Source organism: Tursiops truncatus, chromosome 14, assembly GCF_011762595.2.
Source record: "Tursiops truncatus isolate mTurTru1 chromosome 14, mTurTru1.mat.Y, whole genome shotgun sequence".
Lineage (NCBI taxonomy): Eukaryota > Metazoa > Chordata > Mammalia > Artiodactyla > Delphinidae > Tursiops > Tursiops truncatus.
The window spans coordinates 63,742,557-63,764,205 of record NC_047047.1 but is presented as its reverse complement, the minus strand read 5'-3'; positions in this window follow the sequence as shown (position 1 = coordinate 63,764,205).

Sequence of the window (21,649 nt, the reverse complement as noted above, 5' to 3'; positions counted from 1 at the left end):
CCAAGAGCCTGTCATCCACACAGCTCAGAATAAAAGGGAGAAAGAAAGAAAGAAGATAAAATAAAATAAAGTTACTAAAATAAAAAGTAAAAATTAATTAATAAAAAAAAATTTAAAGTAATAGAAAAAAGGAAAGAAAGAAAGAAGGGAGCAACCAAACCAAAACACAAATCCACCAATGATAACAAGTGCTAAAAACTATACTAAAAAAAAAAAAAGTACACAACCCTAAGACAAATGGTAAAAGCAAAGCTATACAGACAGTATCACCCACAGAAGCATACACATACACACTCCCAAAAAGAGAAAAAGGGAAAAAAAAAATATTTATATATATATATATATATATATATATACCGTTGTTCCCAAAGTCCACCTCCTCAATTTGGGATGATTCGTTGTCTAAAGGAGGGAAGGAAGGAAAGAAAGAATGAAGATAAAGTAAAATAAAATAAAGTTATTAAAATAAAAAGTAATTATTAAAAAAAAAAAAAAAACAGACGGATAGAACCCTAGGACAAATGGTGGAAGCAAAGCTATACAGACAAAATCTCACACAGAAGCATACACATACACACTCACAAAAAGAGGAAAAGGGGAAAATATCATAAATCTTGCTCTCAAAGTCCACCTCCTTAATTTGGGATGATTCGTTGTCTATTCATGAATTCCACAGATGCAGGGTACATCAAGTTGATTGTGGAGATTTAATCCGCTGTTCCTGAGGCTGCTGGGAGAGATTTCCCTTTCTCCTCTTTGTTCACACAGCTCCTGGGGTTCAGCTTTAGATTTGGCCCTGCCTCTGTGTGTAGGTCGCCTGAGGGCATCTGTTCTTTGCTCAGATACGATGGGGTTAAAGGAGCAGCTGATTCGGGGACTCTGGCACATTCAGGCCGGGGGTAGGTAGGGGTACAGAGTGCGGGGTGGGCCTGGGGCGGCAGAGGCCGGCGTGATATTGCAACAGCCTGAGGCGTGCCGTGCGTTCTCCCGGGGAAGTTGTCCGTGGATCCCGGGACCCCGGCAGTGGCAGGCTGCACAGGCTCCCGGAAGAGGGGTGTGGATAGTGACCTGTGCTCGCACACAGGCTTCTTGGTGGCTGCAGCAGCAGCCTTAGCGTCTCATGCCCGTCTCTGGGGTGCGTGCTGATAGCCGCGGCTCGCGCCTGTCTCTGGAGCTCCTTTAAGCAGCGCTCTTAATCCCCTCTCCTCGCGCACCAGGAAACAAAAGAGGGAAGAAAATGTCTCTTGCCTCTTCGGCAGGTCCAGACTTTTCCCCGGACTCCCTCCCAGCTAGCCGTGGCGCACTAACCCCCTGCAGGTTGTGTTCACGCCGCCAGTCCTCTCCCTGCGCTCCGACCGAAGCCGGAGCCTCAGCTCCCAGCCCCGCCCGCCCCGGCGGTTGACTAGACAAGCTTCTCCGGCTGGTGAGTGCCGGTCGGCACCGATCCTCTGTGCGGGAATCTCTCCGCTTTGGCCCCTCAACCCCTATTGCTGTGCTCTCCTCCACAGCTCCGAAGCTTCCCCCTCCGCCACCCGCAGTCTCCGCCCGCAAAGGGGCTTCCTAGTGTGTGGAAACCTTTCTTCCTTCACAGCTCCCTCCCACTGGTGCAGGTCCCGTCCCTATTCTTTTGTCTCTGTTTATTCTTTTTTCTTTTGCCCTACCCAGGTACGTGGGGACTTTCTTGCCTTTTGGGATGTCTGAGGTCTTCTGCCAGCGTTCAGTAGGTGTTCTGTAGGAGTTGTTCCACGTGTAGATGTATTTCTGGTGTATCTGTGGGGAGGAAGGTGATCTCCTCATCTTACTCTTCTGCCATCTTCCGATCGCCTATGAATATTTTTAACACATTTTTATTAATAGAGGACAATCAAGAGTTTGTGACAGATAGATAAATGATAGATAGACAGATATCCAAATACGTGTTCTTGTACAAACTGTAAAGTTAGGTGAATAGGAGTAACTTGGAAAAGTTAGAAATAAACTGAATAAAACTAACGGTGAAATGTTAAATACTTATCAGTTGAGTTCTGTTTCCAGCCCTATGGTACAAATGAAGGTCAGAAAAATTCCTCTTTGTACTGAACATTTTTTTTAAAAGCTGCAATATACATAATTCATGGCTGAGCTGAAAGAAGAATGAGAGTACATTGAAAAGACAGGAATAACAATACTAGAATCATATTTATCCTGCAGAAAAGCTGGAACAGCCTTCCAATTTCAGCCCTGAAATACAAAGCTTCTAAGTCATCATTCCTATCTTTAGTAAAGTCTTCCAAGTGCGAAATTTTAAACTAGGAGATAAGTAGTGAAGGTAGTCTTAGCTGTCTACAGAGGTCTGGGCTTGTCCTTGCTCAAGAGATTTTCATAAACTCAATGAAATTATGAGAGCCCAAAAAAGAGATCATGCAAATTAACATTGTTTAAAAATAACTAGAGACAAGTGAAAAAAACCCACAACACACCAAACTTATGGGATGCATCAAAAGTGGAGCTAAGGGAGAAATTTAAAGCACTAACCACTTACATTAAAAAATAAGAAAGATCTCTAATCAAACTAACTTTACAACTTAAAGAACAAGAACAACAAACAAAACCCAAAGCTAGCAGAAGGAAGGAAATAACAGATTAGAGCAGAGATAAAGAAAATTTAGAATAGTAAAACAACAGAGAAAATCAATAAAAACAAAAATTGGTTCTTCAAAAAGATCAACAAAACTGACAAACCTTTAGCTGCATAGACTAAGATAAAGAGGAAAGACTCAACTACTAAAAAACAAATGAAAGTAGGGACATTACTACAAATTCTACAGCAATAATCAGGATTATAGGCAGTTTTGGTCCAAGATGGTGATGTGGAAAGATCCTGAACCCACTTCCTCCCATGGACACTCTGAATCTATAACTATTATACATATGGAGCAATTTCCACTGGGGGGGAAAAAAAAAACCTAAAAGCCAGCTGAGCAACACCTACATATCAGGGAAACAAGAAAGAAGCCACATTGAGCAGGTTGCTGGTATAACCTGGAAAGGAATTTGTAAACTGAACTGGAACCTTGATTTTTGTGATTGCAGTCCAAGAGACACCTCTATATCACCTGGCTCTGGTGGCCAGTGGGACTTATACTTGTGGTCCACAGGACTGTATATATTTGCATACTTTAAAAGCTGCAGCCTGAGGGCTTGGCTCCCAATCAGACTGAATATAGGTGCTGACAGAGAAACTTCCCTTTAGGACATTGACAGGCCTTGGCACACCCTCAGATACGGGGATCCACTAAAAATGGGCTGTATGGATAATCACAAAGGTTTGAGAGATAATAAAGAGTTAGGGCAGGGTTGAACAATAAGGTTCATCTACACAAGGCCATTCCATTAAGACTGGAAGAGGTGGCTGTTTTATCTAATGAATAGAAACTAACAGAGTCAAGGAAAAAGAAGAAGCAGGGGATTATGTTCCAAATAAAGGACAGAAAAAACATCAGGAAAAAAAATAAAGTCCTTAATGAAATGAAGATAAGAGATTTACCTGATAAAGAGTTAAAAAATAATAGCCATTAAGATGCTAACCAACGCAAGAGGGAAGAGATATAGGAACATATGTATATGTATAACTGATTCACTTTGTTATAAAGCAGAAACTAACACACCACTGTAAAGCAATTATACTCCAATAAAGATGTTAAAAAAAAATGCTAACCAAACTCAGGAATGATAAATGCAGTGAGAACTTCAACAAAGAAACAGAAAATATATGAAAATACCAAATAGAAGTCACAGATATATACATAGATATAGATAGATAGATAGATACAATAACCAAACTGAAACATGCACTAGAGAGGTTCAACAGCATGCTAGATGAAGCAGAAGAAATGATCAGTAAACTCAAAGACAAGGCAGTGGAAATCACCAAATCAGAGGAGCAACAAAAGTAAAAATAATAATAATAATAAATAAATAAAGTGAAGATAGCTTAAGGAACTTAAAGAGACAACACCAAGGTAACAAACATTTGCATTATAGGGGCTCGAGAAGAAGAGAGATAGAGAAAGGGGCAGAAAACTTATATGAAGAAATAATGACTGAAAACTTCCCTAACTTGGGAAAGGAAACAGACATCCAGATCCAGGAAGACCAGAGAGTTCCAAATAAGATGAGCCCAAAGAGACCCACATCAAGATACTTTACAATTTAAAAGTCAACAGTTAAAGACAAGGAGAGAATTTTTAGAGGAGCAAGAGAAAAACAACTTGTTATATACAAGGGAATCCCCATAAGACTGTCAGATTTTTCAGCAGAAATGTTATAGGCCAGAAGGGAGTGGCAAGATATATATCTCATGTTCATGGATCAGAAGAATTAATATTGTTTAAATATTCATACTGCCAAAGCCATCAGTAGATTAAATCTAAGCTCTATCAAAATTCCAATGATATTTTTCACAGAAATTGAAATCCTAAAATTCATAGGGAACCATAAAAGACCCCGAATAACCAAAACAATCTTCAGAAGGAAGAACAAAGTTGGAGGTATCACACTTCCTGCTTCTAAACTGTACTACAAAGCTATACTAATCAAAATAGTGTGGTACTGGCAAAAAAAAATACACATTAGACCAACAGAACAGAATAGAGGACCCCAAAATAAACAACCCCCTGCATATATGGTCAACTAATATTTGGAGCCAACAAGGGAGCCAAGAGTATTCAATGGGGAAAATATAATCTCTTTAATAAATGGTGCTGGGAAACTGGAAGACCACATGTAGAAAAATGAAACTGGACCCATATCTTACACCCCTCACAAAAATTAACTCAAAATGCATTAAAGACTTAAAATAAGACCTGAAACCATGAACTCCCAGAAGAAAACATAGTCTGTAAGCTCCTTGACATCAGTCTTCGTGATGACTTTTTGATCTGACTCCAAAAGCAAAGGCAAAAAAAGCAAAAATAAACAAGTGAGACTATATCAAACTTAAAAGCTTTTGCACAGCAGAAGAAATCATCAACAAAATGAACCTACTGAATGGGAGAAAGGCAACCTATTGAATGGGAGAAAATGTTTGCAAATCACACATCTGATAAGGGGCTAATATCCAAAATATACAAAGAACTCATACAACTCAATAGAAAAAAACAAACAATCGGATTAAAAAATGGGCAGAGGAACTGAATAGACATTTCTCTAAAGACATACAAACAGTAGATACATGAAAACATACTCAACATCACTAATCATCAGGGAAATACAATCAAAACCACAATGAGATATCACCTCACACCTATTTGAATAGCTATCATCAAAAAGATGAGATACTAAGTGCTGGTGAGGATGTGGGGTAAAAGGAAACTTTGTGTACTGCTGTTGGGAATATAAATTGGTTAGCCATTATGGAAAAGAGGATGAATTCCAGCAATTCCAGTTCTAGGTATATAGCAAAGAGAAAACAGTGATATTGAAAAGATATCTGCACACCCATGTTTATTGCATCATTATTCACAATAGCCAAGACATGGAAACAACACTAAGTCTCCATCAATGGGTGAATGGATAAAGGAGATATGGCATATCTTGAGGGCATTATGCTAAGTGAAATAAGCCAGACAGAGAAAGACAAATAATGTATGATACCACCTATATGTGGACTGTAAAAAAAAAAAACCATACACACTCATAGAAACAGAGTACATTAGTGGTTGACAGTGGCTTGGGGGGTGGGGGAATTGGTCAAAAGGTACAAACTTGCAATTCGAAGATGAGAAAGTTCTGGAGATCTTATGCACAGCACTGTGATTATAGTCAATACTGTACTAGGGCTTCCCTGGTGATGCAGTGGTTGAGAATCCGCCTGCCAATGCAGGGGATAGGGGTTCAAGCCCTGGTCCGGGAAGATCCCACATGCCATGGAGCAACTAAGCCCGGGCGCCACAGCTACTGAGCCTGCGCTCTAGAGCCCGTGAGCCACAACTACTGAAGCCCCATGCCTAAAGCCCACGCTCCGCAATAACAGAAGCCACCGCAATGAAAAGCCTGCGTACCACAAGGACGAGTAGCCCCCGCTCGCCACAACTAGAGAAAGCCCGCGCGCAGCAACGAAGACCCAACGCAGCCAAAAATAAACAAATAAATAAATTTAAAAAAACTAATAATAATAATACTGTACTATACACTTCAAAGTTGCTGAGAAACTAGATCTTAAATCTTCTTATCACACACGCGCACACACACACACACACACACAAAGATAATTATGTAATGTGATGGAAGTATAAGCTAACACTATGGTGATAATCATATTGCAATATATAATTGTATCAATTCAACATGTTCAATTCAACCTTAAACTTATACAATGTCAATTATATCTCAATTTTTTAAAAAAGAATTTTAGGTCAAGTCTTCCACCATGTCTACTTCACTTGCCTCTTAACATTTTCAAAATATACAGAATACTAAGAATTTCTTATACTTCAGTAAAGCTCTTTTTAAAATATTTATATTTCACATGTCATTCTGATGACCCTGTGTAGTAGGTAAGACAGAGATTATCATTATCTACACAGCTAATAAGTAGTATTAAAGCCTAGAGATAAGAAAATGTTAGCATCCTAGACAAAGAGGAGATGGCTCTAAATTTCTGATATGCTGAGTTTATGGAGGGAGGAGGAGTCAAATGAGATAGGCAGCTCTCTCACTTTCAACAGCTTGCCAATCTGAAAGATTATTGGTTCATAGTGCCTAAGCTAGTACATTGTTATATCCTTTTCCGGTTTTAGATCTGAATTTCCCAGATCTGCTTTTTTTTTTTTTGGCTGTGTCGGGTTGTCGGATCTTAGTTGCGGCACGCGGAATCTTTCATCGCGGCGTGTGGGCTTCTCTCTAGTTGTGGCGGGCAGGCTCTGTATTTGTAGCACATGGGCTTATTTGCCTTGCAGCATGTGGGATCTTAGTTTCTCGACCAGGGCTCAAACCTGCATTGGAAGACGGATTCTTAACCACTGGACCACCAGGGAAGTCTCCCAGATCTGCTTAAGTATCTTCCTATTCCAAGCTTGGATACCCTCTAAATAAAATCAGAGCAGGCATTTCGTGTACATGACTATTTTGAAGCACAATGCTGACACCTAGTGTATTGACTGATTTTTTTTCTTTCATTCTTTCTACTTTCCTTTTCTTTCATCCCTTCCTTCCTTCCTTCCTCCCTCCCTACCTACCTCCTTCCCTTCCTTCCTCCGTCCCTCCCTCCAAAAATGGCTACTAGGATATAGTTGTGTTTGTTTTTTTTTTCACACCACACGACTTGCGGGATCCTAGTTCCCTGACCAGGGATGGAACCCTGGCCCCCCACAGTGGAAGTGAGGAGTCCCAACGGCTGGACTGCCAGGGAATTCCCTAGGATACAATTTAATAATAGCAAACATTTATTAAGAACTTAACAGCATATCAAGCATTGTGCAAAGCATTTTAAAATATTTATCTTCATCAACTACAAACAATTCTTTATCATCATCCCCATTTCATTAAAAGAAAAGGGGGGGTGGGAGAGGTTAAAAGTTTAAATTTTATGACTGCAAAAGTTAGGATTCAAATGCAGATGTCTGACTCTGGAGCTTAGGTATGCACTCAATCACTATTTTTAAAGGCTTTTAAAAAATAGTTTGATTTGATGGCTAAGTCAGTTTACGTGTTATTCACGTGGAGTACATGTTTACAACAGAGACTATTCATAAGAGTTAAGGCAGAAAATATGACAAATATTAGGTCTGCAACTTTGAGCCAGCCCTTCTCTTGATTTAATGTCTCTCTATGACAGGACGTCAGCCCTAGGCTCATCCAGGCTCTTTGCCCTTTCATTCTCCCTCTGAGGGCATAAGAAGACTCACAGAGTCTTCTAGGCAGGTTCTGGTTACCGCTGGATTTTCAAAAAGAAGAGCAGTTATCCCGTGAACAATATACATTATAGTGTAGTTTCTTGTAGGGAGAGCCTACCTTTCCTTAGGTTAACTTGTTTCTTCTAGACTGAATGCTGCAAGAAGCCAGAACGTATGCCTTTCTCATTTTCAAAGGCAGAAAACTTGGCATGTAGTGGGTACTCAGTAATAATGTGCTAAATACATTAATGGAAGGCTGAGAATCTGTTATTTCTTTGCACGTTTTATTTAGAATATGCAGTTCTTTGAGTTCAGTTGCTTGGTGCTTGGTGTAAGACTATAGCTGTGAGTACAATCTCCAAGTGAGTAGCTTAGCTTCTCTCTGAGAAAACAGGGTCCCCAGGGCTTGACAGCGTCTCCATCCAAAGGCTCTTTCAAGAATTTTATTTCCCTTTCCCTTCTCCTCGCCTGACAGTTCTGATACTAGGATGCATCAACTGTTCTAATGCAATGGGAATAAAGTGGTTAGAGAGGCTAAGTAACATGCACAGTGTCAGGCTTTCCAGTTAGTTTGAGCAAGCATAACTTGGCTGCTTCCAGGACTTCCCTTTCAACTTCCTTGGATCAGCCTGTCACTAAATCTTTGTGTTTAAATCTTTGTAATTAAACCTGAAAAGAACCTGTCAAAATACTTCTAGCCTAACTCTTCTAGACTAGATTTTATTCTTCATTTCCAGTGTCTAGTATACAATGGATTCTCAAGGAGAGTTTAGTAATAGAGAAAATATTAAAAGCTAACATTGATCGAATACTTGGCACATGCAAGTTCATTGCTTAACACAGCACACACATTATCTCAGTTCACAATACTAGAAAAAAAACTATTATTATTGTTCCAATTTTACAGATTAGGAAACACAATAAAAGAAATTAAGTAATTCATCCAGGGTCAGGTTCCAGATTAATATTTGACTTAAAACCCAACACTTTACAGCTATGAATCCCAAGTCCAGAACTGAGCTTTCTTTTGCCCCTTTTGGATCAAAAAGGCAAGACGTTCCTGTCAGGCCTGGACTTTAGTTCGAAACTGTTCTCCAAACGTCTGTCTGAAAAAAGTAGTGATGACCTTTTAACTCTACTCAAAAATAGCCTCTGGATGCAGAACATCCCACAACGCCTTTTTTGGGAAACTCTGTAATAAATTCATTAAAATTAAAATGTATGTGATTAATGACTTGTTCACTTGAGGTACAGGCCTTTTAGGTGAAGTAGAAATTTAGAGTTGTTTTAATACCATATTATTTCTACAAAAGTTGGACAAATCCATATTCAGCAATACTACCTCCTTTTCCATAAAATCAGATTCATTTCTATCACTGACTTACAGTTTGTTTCAGGAAAGTATATTCCTTTGTTTCAAAACTGTAGGTATTAAAGATATTGAACATCTGATAGAATAACATTAATTTCCTCACACTCCCAATTATACACATTTTACAATCACTTCAGTAGTTCTCAAACTTCAATGTGTAAATTCTGTTGGGAAGACTGCTAAGAATTGGGGTTCCTAGGCTATTCTCAGAGAATTCTAATTAATGGCTCTTGTTTGGAGCCTATATAATAAACAACTAAGCTAATTGCTTTTTTTAAAATTTTCATGACATATTTATTATGTCAGTATATGCAAAGTGTTATCATTTCAACATGTAATCAATATTAAAACTATTGGGTTATTTTACGTTTTTTTGCACCAAGTCTTTGAAACATAGTATGTATTTTACATTTATAGTACACCTTTTAAAAAATTTTTATTTTATATTGAAGTATTGTTGATTAACAATGGTGGGTTAGTTTCAGGTGTACAACAATGTAATTCACTTATACATATACATGTTTCTATTCTTTTTCAAATTCTTTTCCCACTTAGGTTATTACAGAGTATTGAGCAGAGTTCCCTGTGCTATACAGTAGGTCCTTGTTGGTTATCTATTTTAAATACAGCAGTGTGTACATGTCAATCCCAAACTCTCAATCTATCCCTACCCCACACCCGTCCCCCCAGTAATGATTAGTTCATTCTCTAAGTCAGTGAGTCTGTTTCTGTTTTATAAGTTCATTTTTATCAATTTTTTTTTACATTCTGCATATAATTGATATCACATTTGTCTTTCTCTGACTTACTTCACTTAGTATGATAATCTCCAGGTCCATCCATGTTGCTGCAAATGGCATTATTTCATTCTTTTTAATGGCTGAGTAATATTCAGTCATATATAAGTAACATATCTTCTTTATCCATTCATCTGTTGATGGACATTTAGGTTGCTTCCATGTCTTGGCTATTGTAAACAGTGCTGCAATGAACACTGGGGTGCATGTATCCTTTCGAACCATGTTTTTCTCTGGCTATATGCCCAGGTGTGGGTTTGCTGGGTCATATGGTAGTTCTATTTTTAGTATTTTAAGGAACCTCCATACTGTTCTCCATAGTGGCTGTATCAACTTACATTCCCACCAACAGTGCAAGAGGGTTCCCTTTTCTCCACACCCTCTCCAGCTTTTATTGTTTGTAGATTTTTTTAAGATGGCCATTCTGACCGGTGGGAGGTGATACCTCATGGTAGTTTTGACTTGCATTTCTCTAATGATTAGAGATGTTGAGCATTCTTTGATGTGTTTGTCGGCAATCTGTATATATTCTCTGGAGAAATGTCTATTTAGGTCTTCTGCCCATTTTTGGATTGGGTTGTTTCTTTTTTTGATATTGAGCTGCATGTGTTACTTGTAAATTTTGGAGATTGATCCTTTGTCAGTTGCTTCATTTGCAAATATTTTCTCCCATTCTGAGGGTTGTCTTTTCATCTTGTTTATGGCTTCCTTTGCTGTGCAAAAGCTTTGAAGTTTCATTAGGTCCCATTTGTTTATTTTTGGTTTTATTTTCATTACTCTAGAAGGTGGGTCAAAAAAGGTCATCAGTGTTCATGAGGGATATTGGTTTGTCATTCTTCTTTTAATGAGTTTTTCTGAATTTTTGTTTGGTTGTGTTTTGGTTTGGTTTGGTATCAGGATAATGTTGGACTCATAACTTGGGAAATGTTCCCTACTGTCCTATTTTTAATGAGTTTGTGTAAAATTAGTATTGTTTCTTTCTTAAATGCTTGGTAGAATTTACCAGTGAAGTCATCTAAGCCAGAAATTTTATTTGTGAGAAGTATTTAACTCCTTTAAAAGGTATGCCTATTTTTCCAGTTATCTAGTTTCTTCAGTGAGCTTTGGTTGGTCAAGTTGTGTCTTTCAAAGAACTATCCATTTCACCTAAGTTGTCAAATTTACTGGCATGAAACTATTAATTTCTTTATTTTGATATCTGTATGATCTGTAGTGATGTCCCCTCTTTCATTCTTGTTATTAGTTGTGTCTTCACTCTTTTTTGACCTACTTGGATAGAAATTTATCAGTTATATTGATCTTTCACAAAATCAGTTTTGATTCCATTTATTTCTGTTTGTTTTCTGTATCACTGAGTTCCTCTCTTATCTTTGATTTCCATCTTTATACTTACAGTTACTTTGCTCTTCCTTTTCTAGTTTCTGAAACTGGAAGGTTAGATTATTAACTTGAAATCTTTTCTATTTTCTAAAAAAAAGCATTAAATTTTTCTTTAAGCACTACTTTAGCTAAATCCCATACATTTTGTTTTAATTTTCATTCAGTCCAAAATATTTTGACTCATTATTTAAAAGTATGTTTTTTAATCTTCATATATTTGAAGTTTGTTCAGACAAGTTTGTTATTAATTTTAGTTTAATTCTACTGTGATCGGAAAAAATTTTTTTGAACTTACTGCGATTTATTGAGATTTGTTTTATGGCCTAGTATATGGTACATCTTGGTGAATGTTCCATGTGAGCTTCAAAGAAAATATATCCTGCTACTGTTAGGTGGAGTGATCTATAGATGTCAGTTAGGTTAAGTTAGTTAATAGTATTGTCCAAGTCTTCTATATCCTTACTGATTTTTCTCTCAACTCATTCTATCAGTTATGAGAAAGGTGTTCTGAAGTAGTCAACTATGATTGTGGATTTATCTAGCTCCCCTTTCCAGTCTATCAGCTTGCGATTTGTGTATTTTGAAACTTTATTATTAGGTGCATCAGAGTTAAGATATTCTCATTTCCTCTTGATCAGTTAACCAGGCTGTCATAATACAAAATCCTTCATTATCCATAGTAATATTTTTCAATCTGAAGTATACTTTATTTGACTAACACAGCCACTCCAACTTTGGATTACTGTTTGCATATAACTGGGTCTTGCTTTTTCATCCAGTGTGACAATATCATCTTTTAATTCTGGTGTTTAGACCGTTTTCATTTAATATAATTTAATATAATTATTCATATGGTTGGGTTTAAATCTACCCTTTTCATAGTTTTTTCTATTTGTCTCATGTGGTCTTTGTTCCTTTCCTCTTTTCCTAACTTCTTTTGGGTTTGCTGAGGTTGGTTTTTGTTTCTTAAATAATTCAAATATTTTTAAATACCTCTTTGTTTTGTTATTTTGTCTTAGTAATTGCTAGAGTTTACAATATAGTCAATCTTCAAATAACATTACACCACTTCACACATACTGTAAGAACCTTACTAATGCATGCTTCCCATCCCCCATTTGCACACTGTGATATTATTTTTAGACATTTTACTTCTACATATGCTATCCACCCCAAATGCATTGTAAATATTTTTGCTCTACATAATAGATTATTCCATAAGATTTAACAATTAGAAAAATTAATCTTTTTTATTTACTCACATACATGTGTCCAAATATCTGGTTGTTCTTGTTTTTTCTTGCTAGGAAAAGTTACTTGTCTTTTAGTATTGGTCTACTGTCAATTTATTAACTCGCCTTTTGTCTAAAAAAGTGTTTATTTCAACTTCCATTTTAGGAAGTGTTTTCTTGGGTCAAATTTGTAGGTTTAGGTTTTTTTTTAACTTTTTTTTTTTTTTTTTGCGGTACGCGGGCCTCTCACTGTTGTGGCCTCTCCTGTTGCAGAGCACAGGCTCCGGACACGCAGGCTCAGTGGCCATGGCTCATGGGTCCAGCTGCTCCACGGCATGTGGGATCTTCCCAGACCGGGCCATGAACCCGTGTGCCATGCATCGGCAGGTGGACTCTCAACCACTGCACCACCAGGGAAGCCCTAGGTTTAGTTTTTTGTTGTTGCTGTTTGTTTCAGTGCTTTAAAGGCATCCATTGTTACAGCCTGCATAGTTCCTGGTAAGTCAGTTGTCATTTTTATCTTTGTTTCTCTGTGTCTTACCATGTCTTTTTCCCCTCTGGTTTCAGATTTTCTCTCTATCAAAGGTTTTCAGCAACTTGTTTATAATACGCCTTGCTGTGGTTTCTTAGCATTTATTCTTTGTTCAATTTGCTTCTTGAATCTATGTGTCCAGTTTTTATGAAATTTGGGGAAATTCTGGACATTATTTCTTCAAATACTTTTTTTGTCCCTTCCCCAACCACCCCCCTCCTTTTTTTTCCCCACTGGGATGCCAATTACACCTAAATTAAACTGCTTAATACTATCCCATAGATCACTAGTGCATTGTTTATTTCCTCTTCCCCTGACTCTTTTTTTTCATTATGGATAATCCTGTCTTTGATTTAGTGTCTAATCTGATAATCCCATTTAGTGTATTTTTCACTTCAGCTACTATATTTTTCATTTCTAGAAGTTCCAGTTTGGTCTTTTTTATATCTCCCACTTCTACCATGCTGTTTTCTTCTGCCTTCTTGGCCATGTGGAGCATTATTTTAAAGTCTCCAGTATAAGACAACACTCAATCTGGCTAAAAGATTCCAGAGTAAGTCCTTATGATAATGAAGGCCACCAAAGGCTGGCCTTCATCCAAAGAAGGTGATATTGTGTATATGGTGGGATTGGAAGGGAGTCCTCTATTATGAGCCCCTTCTGGAAAACCAAACGATTAATTCCAACAAGTACTGCTCTCAGTTAGACCAACTGAAAGCAGCACTTGACGAAAGCATCAGAATTAGTCAACAGAAAATGCATAATCTTCCATCAGGATAATGCAAGACCACATGTTTCTTTGATGACCAGGTAAAAACTGTTACAGCTTGACTGGGAAGTTCTGATTCATCTGCCATATTCACCAGACATTGCACCTTCGGATTTCCATTTATTTTGGTCTTTATAGAATTCTCTTAATGGAAAAAAATTCAACTCCCTGGAAGACTGTAAAAGGCACCTGGAACAGTTCTTTGCTCCAAAAGATAAAAAGTTTTGGGAAGATGGAATTATGAAGTTGCCTGGAAAATGGCAGTAGGTCGTGGAATAGTGAATACGTTGTTCAATAAAGTTCTTGCTGAAAATGAAAAATATGTCTTTTATTTTTACTTAAAAACTGAAGGAACTTTTGGCCAACCCAATATTATACATAATGTAATGTCATATATTTATATAGTTATAATTTATATATTTAGATGTACTGTTATATATGTACTATTTAATTTAGAAAGTAAATGCATACACACACACACACACACACACACACACACACACACACACACACACACCCCTATCTATATATCTATACCTATCTATCTATTTCTCTATCTACATATATCCTTTCTAACTGCCCAGGACTCTTTTTCTCAAAAGAATGCTGTTCAAACTAAAGGGTACACCAACCATTATAACAATAGAAAAGACACTGAAAAATTTTTTTAATTACAAGAAAACATCTTGCTGCTTTATTGTGGGTAGTTTTGATGAAAAGAAAACAAAATGACATGCTATCAGACCCTGTCCTTGCAACACCATTCTTCATCTGGAATGCCTCTGAGCCGAGATGGACAAGGCAAGGAACATGTAGACAGGTGTGAAGAGGGTTTTCCAGGCATCATAAATAGCAGATGTAAAGCCATAGAAGTGCTGAAGCGTAATTTTGGATGGTTAAAGAAGAGGATGGAAGAGGTCATAGATGAGGTTGAAGAAGAAAGCTCTTTAAGAGCCTTATAAAAGAATTTCGACTTTATCCCATGGATAATGAAATGGCATTCAAAAATTTAAACACAGAAAAAGCACAATCATATTTTCCTATTAGAGAACTCTGGTGCTGGTGTAAATGAGAGATTAGGGACAGTAGAAGACTCGAGGTGGGAAGACTAACCACAAGAGTCTTATCTATAAAATGTGGACAATGATATCTGCTTTGCCTATTTCACTTAGAGTACTGTGAGATGATCAAATGAGAATATATGTGAAAGTGTTTTGAAAACATAAGTAGTAAACAAATGCTTATTATATCCAGAAGGTGAACTGTGCATAAGATCTGAGTGTTCATACTATTTCTGAAGAATCAGACAGCAATAAAGATGACAAAAGACCAAAAATTGGTAAATACTCTTCACTTTTTCAAAAGTAGTAAAAGGTGCATTTCCAGAAATTTAAGACTGGTAAAATTGACCTCAAGCCCCATTCCTACCAAGAATCATCCCTATACTTTTTAAGACATTCAGGGCCAAACACATGGGATGGTCTAAGTTCTCTCAGCCCACTGTGAATTTAGAGGTTATAAAAGGATGCACCTTAAATGCTGTGTGCAAGGCATCCTTATGATGGTGTATAGTCCCTTCCCCTTGAGTAACTTGCTTCTACCCAACTTTGAGAGGGTGTCACTTCCATAATTAGACTGCAAAAGATTTTGACTTCTGTCTTGCTAGTAGACTTTCTCCCTTGCTCTGATGAAGTTGTCATGTTTGGGAAGCCTAGATGACAAGGAACTTCTGGCCTGCGGCCAGCTACACATCTGAGGCCTTAGTCCAACAACCCCAAAAGAACTCAATCCTGCCAAAAACCACGTAAGTGAGCTTGGAAGCAGACCTTTCTTCAGTCAAGCCTTCAGATGAGACTCCAGCCCTGGTTGACACTTTGAATCAATATGAGACAGCCATGAGGCAGATGACCAACCAGCTAAGCTGTGCCCAGATTCCTAACCCACAGAAACTGTGAGATAATAAATAGGTGTAGCTTTAAACTATTACTTTTGTTGTAGTTTGCTATGCAGCAATAGTTAACCAATACATACTAGTAGGATTACCTTGGACAAACACAATGGTTGTAGAACATTCAATTGAGCCAATGTTTTTCCCAAAAAAAAGCAACTGACTATAAGCCAGAATACTCTAGCATTCTCTTGGGAAGAAAACTGTTACTGTCATGGCAACCTGATAAAGTGGCCTTATTTTAGGAGATAAAAGATGTAAACAGCCTGGCCCAGGACTTCATTATAACATCATGTTCCTATTATCAAAAGATGATAGGGCTTCCCTGGTGGCGCAGTGGTTGAGAGTCCGCCTGCCGATGCAGGGGACACAGGTTCGTGCCCCAGTCTGGGAAGATCGCACATGCCACGGAGCGGCTGGGCCCGTGACCCACGGCCGCTGAACCTGCGCGTCCGGAGCCTGTGCTCCGCAGCAGGAGAGACTACAACAGTGAGAGGCCCGCGTACCGCAAAAAAAAAAAAAAAAAAAGATGATAAACAACCCAGAAAAAAACACTGAAGATGATTAAAAGAAAGCAGACCATGAAGAAAGATTCAAGGACAAGAATGAATTAGGCCAGGGAAGAGTAATCTGGGTTGATAGGTAAGGAAGTTGAAAATGATTTCAAGTACATAAGGGATAAATGAATACATATGTACGGTTAGGTAAAGTTATAAAATTTCCCCCTAGAGATTTGAAAGGAAGAAAGAACAGGTTATTCTCCATAACCCAGTCAAGCTCTGTGCTTCTGGAATCTACACATCAATTCAAAACACCACAAAACAATGACATCACAAGTTTTAATATTCTGACTTGGCAAAAATATGGGAAGCAGCACTGAACAAGTACAGCCATGTGTCCCGATACTAGTCTAGAGAGTATGGGTTAGCAAATGTAGTCATGCCTATCCATAGGAGTATTAACTACTACTCTGATTACTGCTGCTATAATCTTTGGTTGTCTAGACAGCTGTAACTATCTTAGAAAACGCAACAAATACTGTATATAGATTTAAGATAAATTTAAATATCAAAAGAAAATCTTCCTTATCACCTGCAAGTTAACTCTGCCAGAAAGGAAACTTGTGAATAGATGGTCATCACTCAACCCTTTACTGTGCTAGGATACCAACAGATCATTACCACATTAACCACGTAACTGCACTGAATCCCCCAGGTACCTTTAAAAGACAGCTTTTCTCAAATCAAACCACTGCATCCAGAGTCTGAAGAACCAGAACTTGTTTCACTGTTTAGGAGAGGCCTTAAGAAAAGAAAAAGAAAATATGGAAAAAAAAACTATAGTGAAGTTGGGTTCTTTAGTTTTTTACAGTCTGATTCCAGGTAACAGTTTCATTCCAGATATGCCAGAAGACTTTAATTCTTCAGAGTTCTAAGTAGATGAACAAAGGAAAATAACTTTACAAGGTTTTTAAAAAAATTTTTTTTCTGACCAGTTACCCCTTTGGTTAAGGTCTTGATATAAAAGCGCGCCATAGGAGTGATGTCAGCGAGATGACAAAATAGGAAGCCTTCCCCCAACAAACACACCAATTCAACAATAATTCATGGATAGATTCCCTTTGTGACAAACCCTGAAACTAGTTAAGTAGCAAAAATCCAAAACATTGACAACACCAAATGCTGGAGAGGATATGAAGCAACACGAACTCTCATTCACTGCTGCTGAAAATGTGATAGCAATACTACAGTCACTCTGGAAAACGGTTTGGCAATCTCTTACAAAACTAAACGCACTCTTACCATACAATCCAGCAAGCGCACTACTTGGTACTTACCCAAATGAGCTGAAAATTTACATCCACACAAAACCTGCACAAAGATGTTTATAGTAGCATTATTCATAACTGCTGAAACTTGGAAACAACCAAGATGTCCTTCAGCTGGTGAATGGATGATCAACTGTGGTACATCCAGACAATGGAATATTAGTGCAAAAAAAGAAGTGAGTTAAAAAGCCAAAAAATGACCTGAAGGAAACTGAAATGCACATTAGTAAGTAAAAGATGCCAATCTAAAAAGGTTACAATAGCCTATGATCCCAAATATATGACATTCTGGAAAAGATAAAATTATGGAGACAGTAAAAAGAACAGTGATGGCCAGGAGTATGGAGGATGGTGGAATGAATAGGCAGGAGCATGTAAGATTTTTAGAGCAATGAAACTATTCTGTATGATACTATAAGGGTGGATATATGTCATTACACATCTGTCAAAACCCATAGACGGTACAATATGTGATGTTGTAAACTGTGGACTTTGAGTGATAATGTGTCAGTGCAGGTTCATGGATTTTAACAAATATACCACTCTGGTTCAGGCCATGATAGTGGGAATGGCTGTGTACATGTCAGGGAAGGGGATATATGTGAACTCTGTACTTTCTGCTCAGTCTTTCTGTGAACCTAAAACTGCTCTTAAGAAGTCTATTTTTAAAAAATTAAATTTCATAGGCGCAGGTAGTCTGACAAAAACCTCAACTAATTTCTTAAATGTTCCAACATGTTTCCTGTCCTCCTTAAGGCTTAAGGTGATCATTGAAAAGAATCAAAAAGAGTATCTTGCAAGTTGTGAAGATAGTTATAGAAAGTGCCAAAGTGCTGATAAGTGGTCAGCTACCCACAGATATTGCCCCAAGGACAGCAGCTGTCTGTGTACATGAATTCGGATAAGTTGGTAGAAGACAAAGGTCTCTTCAGTTGATAGGCATATCTTATTCAAGGGGATCATCACATAGTATCCAAATCCTCTTTTCCTGAAAGTCTACTGTTTGTATATTGTTTAAATTTTGTTGTTATGCAGATTTTATTTTAAACAGTACTTTCTATAATGAGATTTAACCTGTAATATAGCCTCAAATTGGCTGAATATTACAAAGTTAAATATCATTTTCAATTACTAGGTATATAATATAATCATAATGCTCATCAAATGCTTTTACCAAAAAAAAATATTTTTTTAAAATGTGACATTTTAAAAGAAATTTTATGAGAATCGCTAAGAAAGAAAAACTGTTTAAGAACACTGCTGTTTTAAAAGCACAGCTAACAGTTTTAAAATGACATTACTTCCCTGAGAATCACAGCTGTAGATGCCTTAATTCCTGTGCCAGATTAAAGAACATTAATTCGTTACCAAAAAGTAAAACTGAAGGACTTCAATACAAACATCTCTTTTAAATTTTAACGAAGTAAAAGGTAAGATTTTTCTATATCAAAATCACTAACTGAGATTTCCCCAAATTTCACAGTGGTTCTAAGGAATTCTAATTGTTAACAAACAAACAAAAAAAACTTTAAACTTTTGCATTTTCAAAAACTGCATTTTTATACCAGTTATCAATTTTCACTGAAATGTCTAGGAGTTTCACATACATAACCTCTAAGTATTTAAGTAATTTCAATTATGTTACATGGCCTAAAGGCTGTCCATCAAGTTAAAATCTTGACTATCCTGCTCACAGAAGTGAATTTAAGGTAAAGCAATGATTTGAAAACTTTTGAGGTGTATTCTTTCTTGCTTTCCTCCCCTCCCACACACCCACAACAGACAACACACAAAAGGGCTGTGGCATTAGGCTTCATAATGAGTTCTACAATCTCACCTTGAACTAAGAGAAATTTCACTTAATCTTTGAAACTCCTCCTGGGCAGAACCTTACCTAAACCATTCTTGATGAAGCTACGTCCCCTCTTCTTCACCAAACCGTCCTATGACTGTGTGCTCTGTTATGCTCCTACAGCTGCACAAGTGTTTCCCAGGGTCTGGTCTGATTTATGACTATTTAAAACTAGCTATTGGGGGCTTCCCTGGTGGCGCAGTGGTTGAGAGTCCGCCTGCCGACGCAGGGGACACGGGTTCGTGCCCCGGTCCGGGAAGATCCCACATGCCGCGGAGCGGCTGGGCCCGTGAGCCATGGCCGCTGAGCCTGCACGTCCGGAGCCTGTGCTCCGCAACGGGAGAGGCCACAACACTGAGAGGCCCACGTACCGCTAGCTAGCTAGCTAGCTAGCTAGCTAGCTAGCTAGCTAAATCAATCAATCAATCAATCAATCAATCAATCAATCAATCTAGCTATTGGGCTTCCCTGGTGGCGCATAGGTTGAGAGTCCGCCTGCCGATGCAGGGAACACGGGTTCGTGCCCCGGTCCGGGAAGATCACACATGCAGCGGAGCGGCTAGGCCCGTGAGCCATGGCCACTGAGCCTGTGTGTCCAGAGCCTGTGCTCCGCAACGGGAGAGGCCACAACAGTGAGAGGCCCGCGTACAGCAAAAAAAAAAAAAAAAAAAAAAAAAACCCAAAAAACGAGCTATTGACTGAAATAAAAACAGCTCATTATCACCCAGAACATGTTCCTAAAGATAAAATCAATCCTGACCTCTCCTCTTTACTATTCCACACATTTTTCTTAAATCTTCCTCCAAATCCTATTTCCTCAAATCACATGTGCCACTTACTCTGAACTTTTTTTCTCCTTTTTTCATCTGTGGAGTCCAAAATCAAGCATAAAACTCTTACAAATGTTTAAACAATGTGTAAGGACTCTGCAAAACACCGTTAGGATGGCCATTTTTCTCCCATCGTACCTATGATGCCATATTATAAGTGGATGGCAATAAGCAAAGTTTGTATTTCCAGAAGAGTTATTTTTTCTCTTTTTGAAAACTCAGTGGGAAGGCTTGCATTCCTGGGTCCCTTGAAACTGAAACAGAGAGGCAGTTCTTAGTAGACTACCACCCCCACGGCACTGCGAGGACAGCAGACTGAAACACACCCCCGTCTTTCTGGAAAAGAGGCCTATTTGCTTGTCCTGGAACTTCAGCCTGAGGGGCAGCCTTCTGGTTTGGCACACACCTGGAGACTACAGAGGTGCTCTCAGGGAACAGGATGCCATCTTTGCACTCTCCATCTGCCTCACAACAGCTCTCGGATATTTTCCAGAAAGGAGCTTATACACTCATCTGGAGCACAGATTTGTGCACCTGTTGCCTAGGGAACACCTCCAGATCGCCCAGCTCTAGTGGCCAACAGGGCTTATGCTTGCGGTCCCACTGGTCCCACTGTATAAGTTTGCATGCTTCAAAAGCTGCAGCCTAAGGGTTTGGCTCCCAATCAGCCTGAATCTAGGTGCTGACTAAGATACTTGGACAATGACAGGTCTTGACACACCCTCAACTACTGGAAATTATTAAAGATAAAACAGGCTACATGAACAATCATAAAGCCTTCAGATACAACCAACAGCTAGGGCAAGGTTGAATGATAAGTTTCATCTCCTAAACAAGGCTACCCCTTCAAGACTGGAAGAGGTGGTTTTTAATCTAATGCACAGAAACGAGCAGAGAGATGAAACTGGACCACTATCTTACACCATACACAAAAATTAACTCAAAATGCATTAAAAACTTGAATGTAAGACCTCAAACCATAAAACTCCTAGAAGAAAACATAGGTGGTAAGTTCCTTGACATCAGTCTTAGCAATGATTTTTTGGATCTGATTCCAAAAGCAAAGGCAACAAGAGCAAAAATAAACAAGTGGGACTATATCAAACTAGAAAGCTTCTGCACAGCAAAGGAAAACAACAAAATGAAAAGATAACATACTGAATGGGAGAAAATATTTGCAAACCACATATCTGATAAAGGGTTAATATCCAAAATATATAAAAAACTCGTACACC